This window comes from Leptodactylus fuscus, chromosome 9, assembly GCF_031893055.1.
Source record: "Leptodactylus fuscus isolate aLepFus1 chromosome 9, aLepFus1.hap2, whole genome shotgun sequence".
In the NCBI taxonomy this organism is placed as follows: Eukaryota; Metazoa; Chordata; class Amphibia; order Anura; family Leptodactylidae; genus Leptodactylus; species Leptodactylus fuscus.
The window spans coordinates 75,806,475-75,819,377 of NC_134273.1; positions in this window are offsets into that span (position 1 = coordinate 75,806,475).

Sequence of the window (12,903 nt, forward strand, 5' to 3'; positions counted from 1 at the left end):
GTCTAAATCCTTCTGGGCATGCTCTCGAAAAGGTTCAAGCATGTTGCCCCCAAAATCTGATTGCACATCACAAATGTGGTGCTTACTGGTTGACTCACTTGGGTACAGCTTTTTCTTCAACTCTACCCACAAGTGTTCGATTGAGTTGAGGTCTGGGGACTGTGGGAGCCAATCCAGCACCTCTACTTCATTGTCATTGAACCATTTCTCAACTAATCTCAATGTATGCCTCAGGTTGTCATCCTACTGAAAAACGATGTTGCCCTTTTCATACCCATAGTACTTGAGTGTACAAAGTAACTCATCTTCTAGGATATTCACATATAGCTCAACATTAAGACCACCAACGATCCTGGTCAAGTATCCAACACCCTATATAAATCAGATTACTTGCCCAAACTTGATAGTTCCTTCAATTTCAAATCTGCTAGCCTGCTTTTCACGTGTTTCTTCCAGACCCATTTGCACACATCACGCGTTTCCAATCTTCTACTGTCCATTTTTTTCAAACTCAAGCCGGAAGCAGGGGGCGGAGTGGAGGGAGCGTGGCGGCTCGAAGGGGGCGGGGTGAAGCAAATGGGCGGGGCTAAGCGGCATTTGCAGGCAGGGAGAGGACCTGCTCTCTGCCTGAGCGTGAGGGGAGGCCGCTGGAGCAGCGCTGCTCCAGGGCCTCCCCAATCCACCGCTCAGTGCTAAGCCAGTCCAGGATAGCTTGTCCTAGACTGGCTTAGGTAAGCAAAAATGCCGCCCTCCCCGGGGCCCTGGCATAGCGCCGCCTGAAGTGGTCGCTTCAGGTCGCCTCATGGGAGGTGCGGCGCTGCTGGTAACACCCTAAGCTATAGGGAATGTGAGAACAGGTTGTAATTTGTAGTATACAAGAAAAAAAAGATTTTTCCACCACCAGGAGCAAAACAGTAACAATCCAGTTACACGAGAAGAATCTGCAGAACTGATCATATGCTAAATAGTTGCAAGTCAAATTTATGTATGAGATAGCCAAGATGATTGTCTATAGAATGATGCTATCTCACATTAAAAACTATAGTGGATGGTGAGATATGGAGCCTGAAAGTCAAAAGATCAAAAAATCGTTATCCTTTTGTTCATCATAGCTGGGACTACCCTACGGGGGCATTCACACTACCCTTGTTAATGTCCGTTGCTGTCGTCTGCCATAGGACGACAGCAACAGACATTAAACTGTCGCAGAGAACGGTCACAAACTGATTCTGTGTCCTTTCACAGTTTCTATCATGTTTGTTGAATAGAAGATAAAGTCCTGCATGAAAGTACAACCTATCAAACCCACACACAGCTATGTTGATAGAAAACTATCAAAAGTTATGAATTTCAGAATGCGGAGAAGGAAAACATGGAAAAGTCACAGAGCATTAACACACAACCTACCGTACAACAGTGGCGGATCCAGGGTTTGCGGGGCCCTGGGCAATTGACTTTGGCGGGGCCCTACGCGCAGCGTGCCGCAGCAAATTAGGCCCTGCCCACTTTTATGTTGACTCCGCCCATTCTCATTCATTTTTCATGTGATTTCACACAGTATAATCCTCCTACAGTCACCCGTAAATTATATGTTCCCCCTCCATCTCTCCCCATTTTCATATACACCCTTCATCTACCCCTAGTTTCATGTCCCCCCCTCTATCTCTGTCCCCAGTTTCATGCCATTCTCCCCCTTTATCTGCCCACAGTTTCATGTCCCCCCCATCTCTGCCCCAGTGTCATGCCGTTCTCCCCCCTTCATCTGCCCCAATGTCATGCCATTCTACCCCCCTTCATCTGCCCCAGTATCATGCCATTCTCCCCCCTTCATCTGCCTCAGTGTCATGCCGTTCTCCCCCCCTTCATTTGCCCCAGTGTCATGCCGTTCTCTCCCCCTTCATTTGCCCCAGTGTCATGCCGTTCTCGCCCCTTCATCTGCCCCAGTGTCATGCCGTTCTCCCCCCTTCATCTGCCTCAGTGTCATGCCGTTCTCCCCCCCTTCATTTGCCACAGTGTCATGCTGTTCTCTCCCCCTACATCTGCCCCAGTGTCATGCCGTTCTCCCCCCCTTCATCTGCCCCAGTGTCATGCTGTTCTCCCCCTCCATCTGCCCCAGTGTCATGCCGTTCTCCCCCCTTCATCTGCCCCAGTGTCATGCTGTTCTCCCCCCCCTCCATCTGCCCCAGTGTCATGCCGTTCTCCCCCCTCCATCTGCCCCAGTGTCATGCCGTTCTCCCCCCTTCATCTGCCCCAGTGTCATGCCGTTCTCCCCCCCTCCATTTGCCCCAGTGTCATGCTGTTCTCCCCTCCTCCATCTGCCCCAGTGTCATGCTGTTCTCCCCCCCCTCCATCTGCCCCAATGTCATGCTGTTCTCCCCCCTCCATCTGCCCCAGTGTCATGCTGTTCTCCCCCCCTCCATCTGCCCCAGTGTCATGCCGTTCTCCCCCCTCCATCTGCCCCAGTGTCATGCTGTTCTCCCCCCCTCCATCTGCCCCAATGTCATGCTGTTCTCCCCCCTCCATCTGCCCTAGTGTCATGCTGTTCTCCCCCCTCCATCTGCCCCAATGTCATGCTGTTCCCCCCTCCCCTTCATTTGCCCCCCAGTTTCTTTGGGCCCCCTCCATCTCTGTCCCCAGTTTCATGCCGTTCTCTCCCCACCACCTTCATGTTCTCCAGTGTCATGCCGTTCCCCCCCTCCCCTTCATTTGCCCCCCAGTTTCATGGGCCCCCTTCATTATGTTCCACCTTAATATTTAATACAAAACAAACACTTACACTCACCTTCTATCACTCACCTTCCATCGTTCCCCCGACGCTCCTCTCTCTCACTCCAGTGCAGACACATACGCGATGCAGGAGCTGTGACCTCAGCTCCTGCTTAGCTCCGGCCCGGCTTGCGTGTGTAAGCGTGATGTGATGACGTCATCGCGCCTACACACGCAAGCCGGGCCGGAGCTTTAAAGCAGGAGCTGATCTCACAGCTCCTGCATCGCGTATGTATTCCAGCTCATTGGCGGACGGACGCCGATGAGCTGAAATCGTGACAGGCAAGTGCCGGGGGGCCCCCAGAGGCTCTGAGGGCCCCGGCACTTGCCCAACTATGCCGACTCCGAAGCTGACTGGGACCATTTTGTTAGGGCCGGGCCGCGGGGCGCCGCTAAGCGCGAGGACCCGGACGGTTGCCCGGCTCGCCCGGCCCTGGATCCGCCCCTGCCGTACGACTTTAAAGGTTCTAATGTGTCCTATAGTCCTGACATGGGGTGAATGAAGAAAGATTATTGGGAAGATCAGGTTAGTCTTTTTTGCTACCTTTGCCACCCCCTATAGCTAAGGTCCTGGCCATTTACAGTAATGACAACCCCTCACCACACAAGGCTTGGGGGCAACTGCAGCCTCTTTGCCCCCTCTTCTGCATTCATACCTCCATGAATTCTATCATCCCCTGCAATCCCTGGAAACTTCGATGAAGACTGAAGACATTTGTCAATGCCACAACGTATTCGGGACCAATGATAATAGCATGAAATCCAATGCTGTCCAAGCAGGTTCTCTCATCGCCACTTTTGGTAAACTGCCCCAATTTTGTGTTGTGGAAAATAGCTGTCTCCTACTATTTTACAAGATAATACAATCCCTCAGCCGAAATCCTGTGTGCTGAGAGATTGTTCTGTTCACTCTTCGGCAGAGTGTGTTAGTCATTACAAAAGGCTGCATTATAGCAAGCGACACATTCGGGGGGGAAAAAGCTGTTGCTGAGAGATTGCTGACATATCCACCAGGAGAAAGAATTGTGGTAGCTACCATGAAAATATGTTTCTCCTTAAAGAAAGGCTCCCCCTTGTGAAAATCACTTGCATTTAGGTTATTATGAGAAATGCAGCCTGAAATCCAGCACTGATATAAATTGTGTTGCAGTACACAGATCAACAAAGACGGAAAACTCGCTTGTCTTTGAGACTTTCCATTCCAACTATATTTTTCTTCCAGAGAAAGACTAATATTTTACTTTAAAATCAACAATTTCACTTTGAATAGAAGAACGCCGCGCTAAACCTGAGCAGCGCATTTAATAAAAGTCTCGGATTCATCAATAATTCACAGGTAGATATTATTCTCTGACAATTCTACAAACAGCTAATAGCAACAATCTAAGGTTACAAAGGAATACAAGAATCGCTGTATCAAAGGAAAACATTGGGTTCTGCTATAGGTAGAAATATGGATCTAATGTAAGAGTCTGCTGCAACAAAGATCTGAGATAAAGGGATAGAGATAGATAGATAGATAGATAGATAGATAGATAGATAGATAGATAGATGATAGATAGATAATAGATAGATAGATAGATAGATAGATAGATAGATAGATAGATAGATAGGAGATAGATAGATAGATAGATAGATAGATAGATAGATAGATAGATAGATAGATAGGAGATAGATAGATAGATAGATAGATAGATAGATAGATCAATAAACAGATACATAGATACGGTAGGTTGATATTATAGATCGATAAATAGATATAGATTGATACTGTGGCTAGATATTAGGTACTGTAGCTAAATACTGTTGATTGAAAGAATAATCAGATAGATAGATAGATAGATAGATAGATAGATAGATAGATAGATAGATAGATAGATAGATAGATAGATAGATAGATAATAGAGATAGGAGATAGATAGATAGATAGATAGATAGATAGATAGATAGATAGATAGATAGATAGATAGATAGATACTGTAGCTAGATACTTTAGATTGATACTATAGAGACTGATAGATATAGTCTAATACTGTAGATATATAGTTATGAAGTAGATACTGTAGCTAAATAGATACATAATTGCACAGATACTATAGATGATAGGTAGGTAGATAGATAGGTAGATAGATAGATAGATAGATAGATAGATAGATAGATAGGAGAGAGATAGATAGATAGATAGATAGATAGATAGATAGATAGATAGGAGATAGATAGATAGATAGATAGATAGATAGATAGATAGATAGATAGACAAGGATTTTGGACCCAATTAAAAACCAAGAACCAAATCCAGCTGTAACCTGTGCACCCACTATTACTTCCCTAGTATACCTCCTCTGCACTACTATTGTATTATAATGGAAACTGATATATCCTTTAACAGCAGACTCTATGAGAAGAACAAAAAAAAAACGAGACCGTACTACAATGTGACCAAGGCTGGACTGGGCCCGAGCCCTAGAACCACAGGACTCATTTGGGGATGACTGTGAACCACTTGGTCTGAGGGACTACAAGGTATTATGTACAATGGTATAGGCTTAGGTTATCACATAATGTAATGTATGGCTGCGGATGGGACCCTTACAACCATTTCCCCTGTGTGTGACTCCAGCTGTCTTACATTAAGAGAACTCTCATCAGAACTTAGCGTCTAGCCTAAAAAATGTGACAAAAATAGTAAGAAATTTGTTTAGGCCGATCACCAAGCCTTGAAGAACATCTTCATTACTCACAGCTATCTTTCACGGTGCACATTACTCATAAAATAAGAGGTCATCTACCAAAACGCATCCTATATAAAGGATCAGAAGCCGCCTAATAACACACCTGAACTTGGCTTTTCCTCGGCAGGAAGCTTTCCACTCTGTATTTAGGGCTCTACGTCTTAGCCACCGATCGCTGAACCACAAAATATCTCCACCAAATGAAGCCTCTGAAAGTCTGCGCTGACTATATTCTCCGTGTCGCAACGTGTGAAAAATTATAGTAATGTCATTTCAAAAGCTGCGCTTGATAAATGGAAGCAAAAAAATTGCTGTGCTTTATGATGGTGCCGCATTTTCCTCCAATTTCAGAAATAACTCTACATTTGTCAGTGATTCCACCAGGGGAAAGAAAGCTAATGCTCAATCCCTGAAGCTGACAAACAAAAGGCGGAATAGGTCTTTGCCAAATTAATCATGGGAAATACTATGTTTTTTATGAGCAATGTTTGCTGATAATGATGCGGATGCAGGAACAGAACCTGTCACCGTTTTTTCGCCTGTGAAATAACATATGGAACAGCTCCGAGACACAATGTTACAAGTTGCATGTCTTCGGTTTGTAAATCGTAGCAAAGCTTTTCTGGGCCATGGATTCATGTCATTGCCCTAGCTGTGTATCTGAATATCCCGGCCTATTCGCTGAGGCATGGAGGAAGGTCTAAGGTCCTGGCGAGAGCCTATTTATACCTGCCCGCCTGATTCACCTCCTGTTCTCTGCTTTTTGTCAATGGCCTTCTCTTTACGCTGCAGTTGAGCTGCGGCTTCTTCCCAGGCAGAGCCTTAAAGAAGACATCTGCTCTTTTCCTTGGCTGATATTGTAGCAGATAAATGGTTGGGTACCAGCATTGCTATCTTCATCTTTGGATAGATTATCACTAACATGGCCTGCAAGTACTGGACCTTCTTCGCAGAGGCGTAACATGAAGAGGTGCAGAGGGTGCACTGGAACCAATAAGCATTGAAATTCCAGCTTCCATTTGGCCCATAAGCCAATGAGACCCACAGATTCCCCTAACCACACTAAACTTAAACTCCTTAGCACCCGTAACCCACACTATCAAGAATTCGCTCTAGGGATGAGGTAGGGAGCCCCGAACAAAAGATTGCACCAGGGCCCAAAAGACTTTAGTTACGCCACTGCTTCCTTCCATGTAGGGCCCTCATAGTAGCTTGCTGTACTAGGTTGAGTAAGACACGGACCTTCTTCGTCCCACCCTGTCATGGTTGGTCTGGCCACCAGAGGATGTCCCAGAGAGCCCATGTTATGACATAAAAATGAGCCCAAAAAATCTAGTAGAGGGAAACCCTGACCTTCTTTGTCCCACCCTGTCATGGTTGGTCTGGCCACCAGAAGATGTCCCAGAGAGCCCATGTTATGACATAAACATGAGCCCAAAAAATCTAGTAGAGGGAAACCCTTACCTTCTTTGTCTCATCCTGCCATAGTTGGTCTGGCCACCAACGGATGTTCCAGCAAGCCCATGTTATAACATAAAAATAGTCCCTAAAAACCTAGCAAGGGCAACCCTACTTGGAATTGCTTTTTGTGCCAATCACTTTCCAACAGGACCTATTTTAAGAACTCATTACATCTACTTATTAGACCTTATGGATATGTACCATTAAAAGGGTTGTGCCAAGCTTAAAAACATGAATCTTTTCTTCTTCTCACATGGCAATGCCACATCTCCATCCCATTAAAATGACTACGACTGAGCTGCAGCATGGCCATGGGACCGATGGACATGACGTCACTTCCTGAGAAGATGACAGCAGCCATGTTTTTGAAGTCCTACACAACCCTTTTAAAAGGTCATGACTTGACCTGTATGGATGGAAGGTGGACTCTAATAATTTCCTCCAAAGAAACCCAGTCTGACATTGCATTCTGCCTTGTGAGCCACTGGAGACTCTTTACCTATCTGCAGTGATCATACCATGATACTATGATGGTATCATCGCTAATGGAAGGCAGAAGCGGCCGTGAGCAATAACTGGGATCGGTACGTAAATAGGACCCATTACTTGCTGGTGGCTATTAAAAAAAAAATAAGCAGCAGGGGCCCACCGGGCCCCCTAAGGTTCCGGGCCCCTTAGAAGCCACTATGGCTGCCATGGCAGTAGGTACACCACTAGATAGAAGAACAAGTAAAACTCTTAGATGGGAAACCGTGTTAACAGAGGGGTATCTTCAGACCAATAGAACATTGATAATGGGGACCCCCATCGTCTACCGTGGCTGATGTGACTGTGGGACATTTAAGCATCTCAGGGCGCCATTTGCAACTGCTACCAATGCAGATCTCCGGGATTTACTTTTGCTCCAGGCAAGCAATTCTTTTCCTTCCTGCTTCGGATACAGATAGCCTCTAATACATAACCATTAATTTAAGCAACAATGCCTGACTTATTAGACGGAGTCTAGTCTGTATTTGTTTGTTCCGATAAACCTGCTCGCCGTATACCACAAGAATAACTTTTCCATTAGGGCTGAAACTTCCTCATTTTCTTATTGGAAAGTAGACTGGCAAAACTGCTTAGGACGGCTGTTTGTGATTATCCAGATAAAGGCGATGGAAGAAATATAGTTTTCATTTGGACAGCAGTTTGGTAAATTGCTAATGAGAAATCCAGGGCTGTTTATTGTGTATCCCTCGCCATGCTGGGCACTGTCATCGCCGACGTCTGAAATCAGCACCTCTCCTTTTATCTGCTAGAAGAGAATACCTTGTGCTTTTGTCTTTATAAATCAAACAGGAGAAGAGGTTTCTGTGATTATGTTAAAAGAAAGCTATTTTTCTTAAAGCTATTCCACTTGCCCGTCAGGTCTTTCTCTTCACTGGTTTTCAAACATCAGGCAAGACTTTTAATGTCTAAGACAAAAAAAGTCTGGCCCGGGGCTACGAGGAGATCTCACTGGTGATATATTGTAGTGGAGATGAAATTTAGATAATGTAATTCGCTATAATGTTTCTCTACTGAAATATATATACGGTATAAGGAAAAGTCACAACCTTTAAAAAATGGAGATGTCCCTGAATTGTCCTTTTCTAATATTCAGTTTAAAGCAGCACTCCAACAAAATAATGTATACCCTGGTCTGCTGGAGAGGCACATGATGCAAATTGTAGGGAGGGGTGGAGGCTATTTGTGAGTATCCTCTCTCTTCTTGTCCTTAGTTGTGTCGTGTGACCATGCAAAATTATACAAAGCAAAACACAAAATGGAATGTTTATATTCATTATTTGACATATCTTTATATGTGTCATGTGATCAACACTCTCATCTCCTAACTGACAGAGTGTCTTATACATGGACCGGATGCAACCCGAATTTTCAAAAAGTTTCTGTATCATCCTAAGCTCAAACCTCTGGGGTCTTTTCAACCCAGAGAGCACAGGAAGGTGCGGAAATAGAATTAAAACCTTTCCTCACCTCTTCTGGGCTTCCTCCTAGTGTCTAGCAGTCCCACATTGTCCTTTTTCAGCCTCTTCCTCCCTCCTGACTGACTTCACAAACCCACAAAGTAAAATATGCTCCACAATGGCCCCACACAGTATAATATGCTCCACAATGGCCCTACACAGTAAAATATGCTCCACAATGGCCCCACACAGTATAATATGCTCCACAATGGCCCCACACAGTATAATATGCTCCACAATGGCCCCACACAGTATAATATAACATAATATAATAATAATAATAATAATAATAATAATAATAATAATAATAATAATATAATAATAATAATGGCACCAACACAGTATAGTGCTCCACAGTTGCCCCACACAGTATATTGTTCTGCAATGGCCCACACACAGTATATTGTTCTGCAATGGCCCCCACACAGTATAATGCTCTACAATGCCCCACACACTATATAATATGCTTCACAATGGCCCCTACACAGTATAATGTCCAACAGAGGCCCCACACAGTATTAAGCTCCACAATGGCCCCACGTAGTATAATATGAACCACAATGGCCTCCTTACAGTATAGTGCTCCACAGTGACCCCACACAGTATAATATGCTCCACAGTGGCCCCACACAATGTAATATGGTCCACAGTGGCCCACAGACAGTATAATATGCTCCACAGTGACCCCACACAGTATAATATGCTCCACACTCGCCCCACACAGAATAATGCACCACAATGGTCCAGCACAGTTTTGGTCCTTGTTTCTCAAATCCGTATACTTGCCCATTTTTCTTACTTATAACATATCAACCTTAGGAATTATCTGTTCACTAGAGTTGAGAAAACCATTTTGATACCAAGTTCATCACATATTTTCCAAACCTGAAATTTGGAGGTTTTGCCACCCCCAATGCCAGACACCTATTATTATACTCTGGGATCTCTTCAAGTTGTTTATTATTTTTCTGTACCTCCCCTGAGACCCCAGAGTATAATATGGTCCCGGTTTGGACCCAACAAGTTCAGTCTTAATAAAAACTGGTGGGTGATCCTTGCAAATTTGTGAAACAATTCTCACGAGGTTCATCCATTTCTACTTTGCTCTTGATGCCTCAGATACTCCACCCTTCGATGGGCAGCATTGTCATTCACCTGTCAGTGGTTATAACATTGTAATTGATCTATTGTATATAAGACCTCCATGTCCATAATCTCCGGGGATTGGTCTTCAGTTTTACATGTAACTCTAAGCATTGAAATGTTATTGTGAAAACCGATTTCCCTCCCCCGCACAATGTTCTCCCATCAGGCTTAGGAATATTATCAGCCATAAATTCTCCTATCTATATTGTTTGGAAAGATAATGTTTCCCTCTATTGATGAAGGTCTCCTGGACGTCGGCACCATGTAGATTTCCACCAATTCATATCTGGACCTTTTCTGGGAGAGTTTTGTTTATTAATTCCCAAGACTTATCAAGTGGTTGAAGCATAAATGTCTTCCTGTCTGGCATCTGGAAGTCTTTGAACATGGGCTGGAATCATCACACTTTGTAGATTATATTCCATGGAGCGTTGATAATACAGCAAAGACATAATACAGTTATGTGTCAGGGTTATACATGTAAAGTGTGACACACGGGGACACGCATGTTATCTGTTACCTTTGTGTATATGTTATAGCTGAGTGAGGCAAAGCAGCATATTGTACATGGTGTCATGTGGCTTCATCTGGAACTGAACAAAATTATACCATTGGATTTACATGATAGATAGATGGATGGATAGATGGATAGATAGATAGATAGATAGATAGATAGATAGATAGATAGATAGATAGATGATAGATAGATAGATAGATAGATAGATAGATAGATAGATAGATAGGAGATAGATAGATAGATAGATATTGATAGATAGATAGATAGATAGATAGATGGATGGATAGATGATAGATAGATAGATAGATAGATAGATAGATAGATAGATAGATAGATAGATAGATAGGAGATAGATAGATAGATAGATATTGATAGATAGATAGATAGATAGATGGATGGATAGATGGATAGATAGATAGATAGATAGATAGATAGATAGATAGATAGATAGATAGATGATAGATGGATGGATAGATGATAGATAGATAGATAGATAGATAGATAGATAGATAGATGATAGATAGATTGATAGATAGATAGATAGATAGATAGATAGATGATAGATGGATGGATAGATGATAGATAGATAGATAGATAGATAGATAGATGATAGATAGATTGATAGATAGATAGATAGATAGATAGATAGATAGATGATACATAGATAGATAGATAGATAGATAGATAGATAGATGAAAGATAGATAGATAGATAGATAGATAGGAGATAGATGATAGATAGAGAGATAGATAGATAGATAGATAGATAGATAGATAGATAGATAGATGATAGATAGATAGATAGATAATAGATAGATAGATAGATAGATAGATAGATAAATGATACATAGATAGATAGATAGATAGATAGATAGATAGATAGATAGGAGAAAGATAGACAGATAGGAGATAGATAGATAGATAGATAGATAGATAGATAGATAGATAGATATGAGATAGATAGATAGATAGATAGATAGATAGATAATAGATAGATAGATAGATAGATAGATAGATAGGAGATAGATGATAGATAGATAGATAGATAGATAGATAGATAGATAGATAGATAGATATAGATAGGAGATGATAGATAGATAGATAGATAGATAGATAGGAGATAGATAGATAGATAGATAGATAGATAGATAGATAGATAGATAGATAGATAGATAAATGATAGATAGATAGATAGATAGATAGATAGATAGATAGATAGATATGAGATAGATAGATAGATAGATAGATAGATAGATAAATGATAGATAGATAGATAGATAGATAGATGATAGATAGATAGATAGATAGATAGATAGATGCACCGGCATGGTGCAGTGACCGTGTACAAACCTTGGCATCAGGCTGCACAATCCCATATAGACAAACAAAAAGTAGACAGCGCTCCAAAAACTTCAATTAAAAAAACAGATGGATTTACGGATTTATCTATGTTGTGAGGTTTCGGTCCTTTGGAGTGCTGCCTGTTTTTGTTTAGGTAGATAGAAAGACATATGGATGATGTCAGAGGTGAAAAACAAAGCTGCTGGGCCCCAGTGCAAAATCTGTACCAGGACTCCCAAGGAGTGCTGGTCTCCTCGTGTTGGGAAGTTACTAGAGTTGAGCGAGTAAACTCTAGAAGTTACCCATTATGGGCTCCATAGGGCTCCTGGACGTGTGACTGCCCCCACTGCACCTCTTCAAGTTATGCTCCATGGTGATAGATAGATAGATAGATAGATAGATAGATAGATAGATAGATAGATAGATAGATGATAGATAGATAGATGATAGATAGATAGATGATAGATAGATAGATAGATAGATAGATAGATAGATAGATAGATAGATAGATAGATAGAAGATCACCAAGTCACTACCTGACTAGGCAGGTCCGAAACTATGGTGCAGAGCACCAAAGAGTCAGGCAGGGGAGACTGAATACTGACTACACGTTGAAATCAATGGGAGGCTTTTTAACCCATTGATTACAACGTGTAACACGCGTGAGCCGGCACACATTGAAGTGAATGGGATCTGTTTTGAGCGCTCACACTCTGACACGTGTATACTAGAGATGAGCGAACAGTGTTCTATTGAACACATGTTCGATCGGATATCAGGGTGTTCGCCATGTTCGAATCGAATCGAACACCGCGTGGTAAAGTGCGCCAAAATTCGATTCCCCTCCCACCTTCCCTGGCGCCTTTTTTGCACCAATAACAGCGCAGGGGAGGTGGGACAGGAACTACGACACCGGGGGCATTGAAAAAAATTGG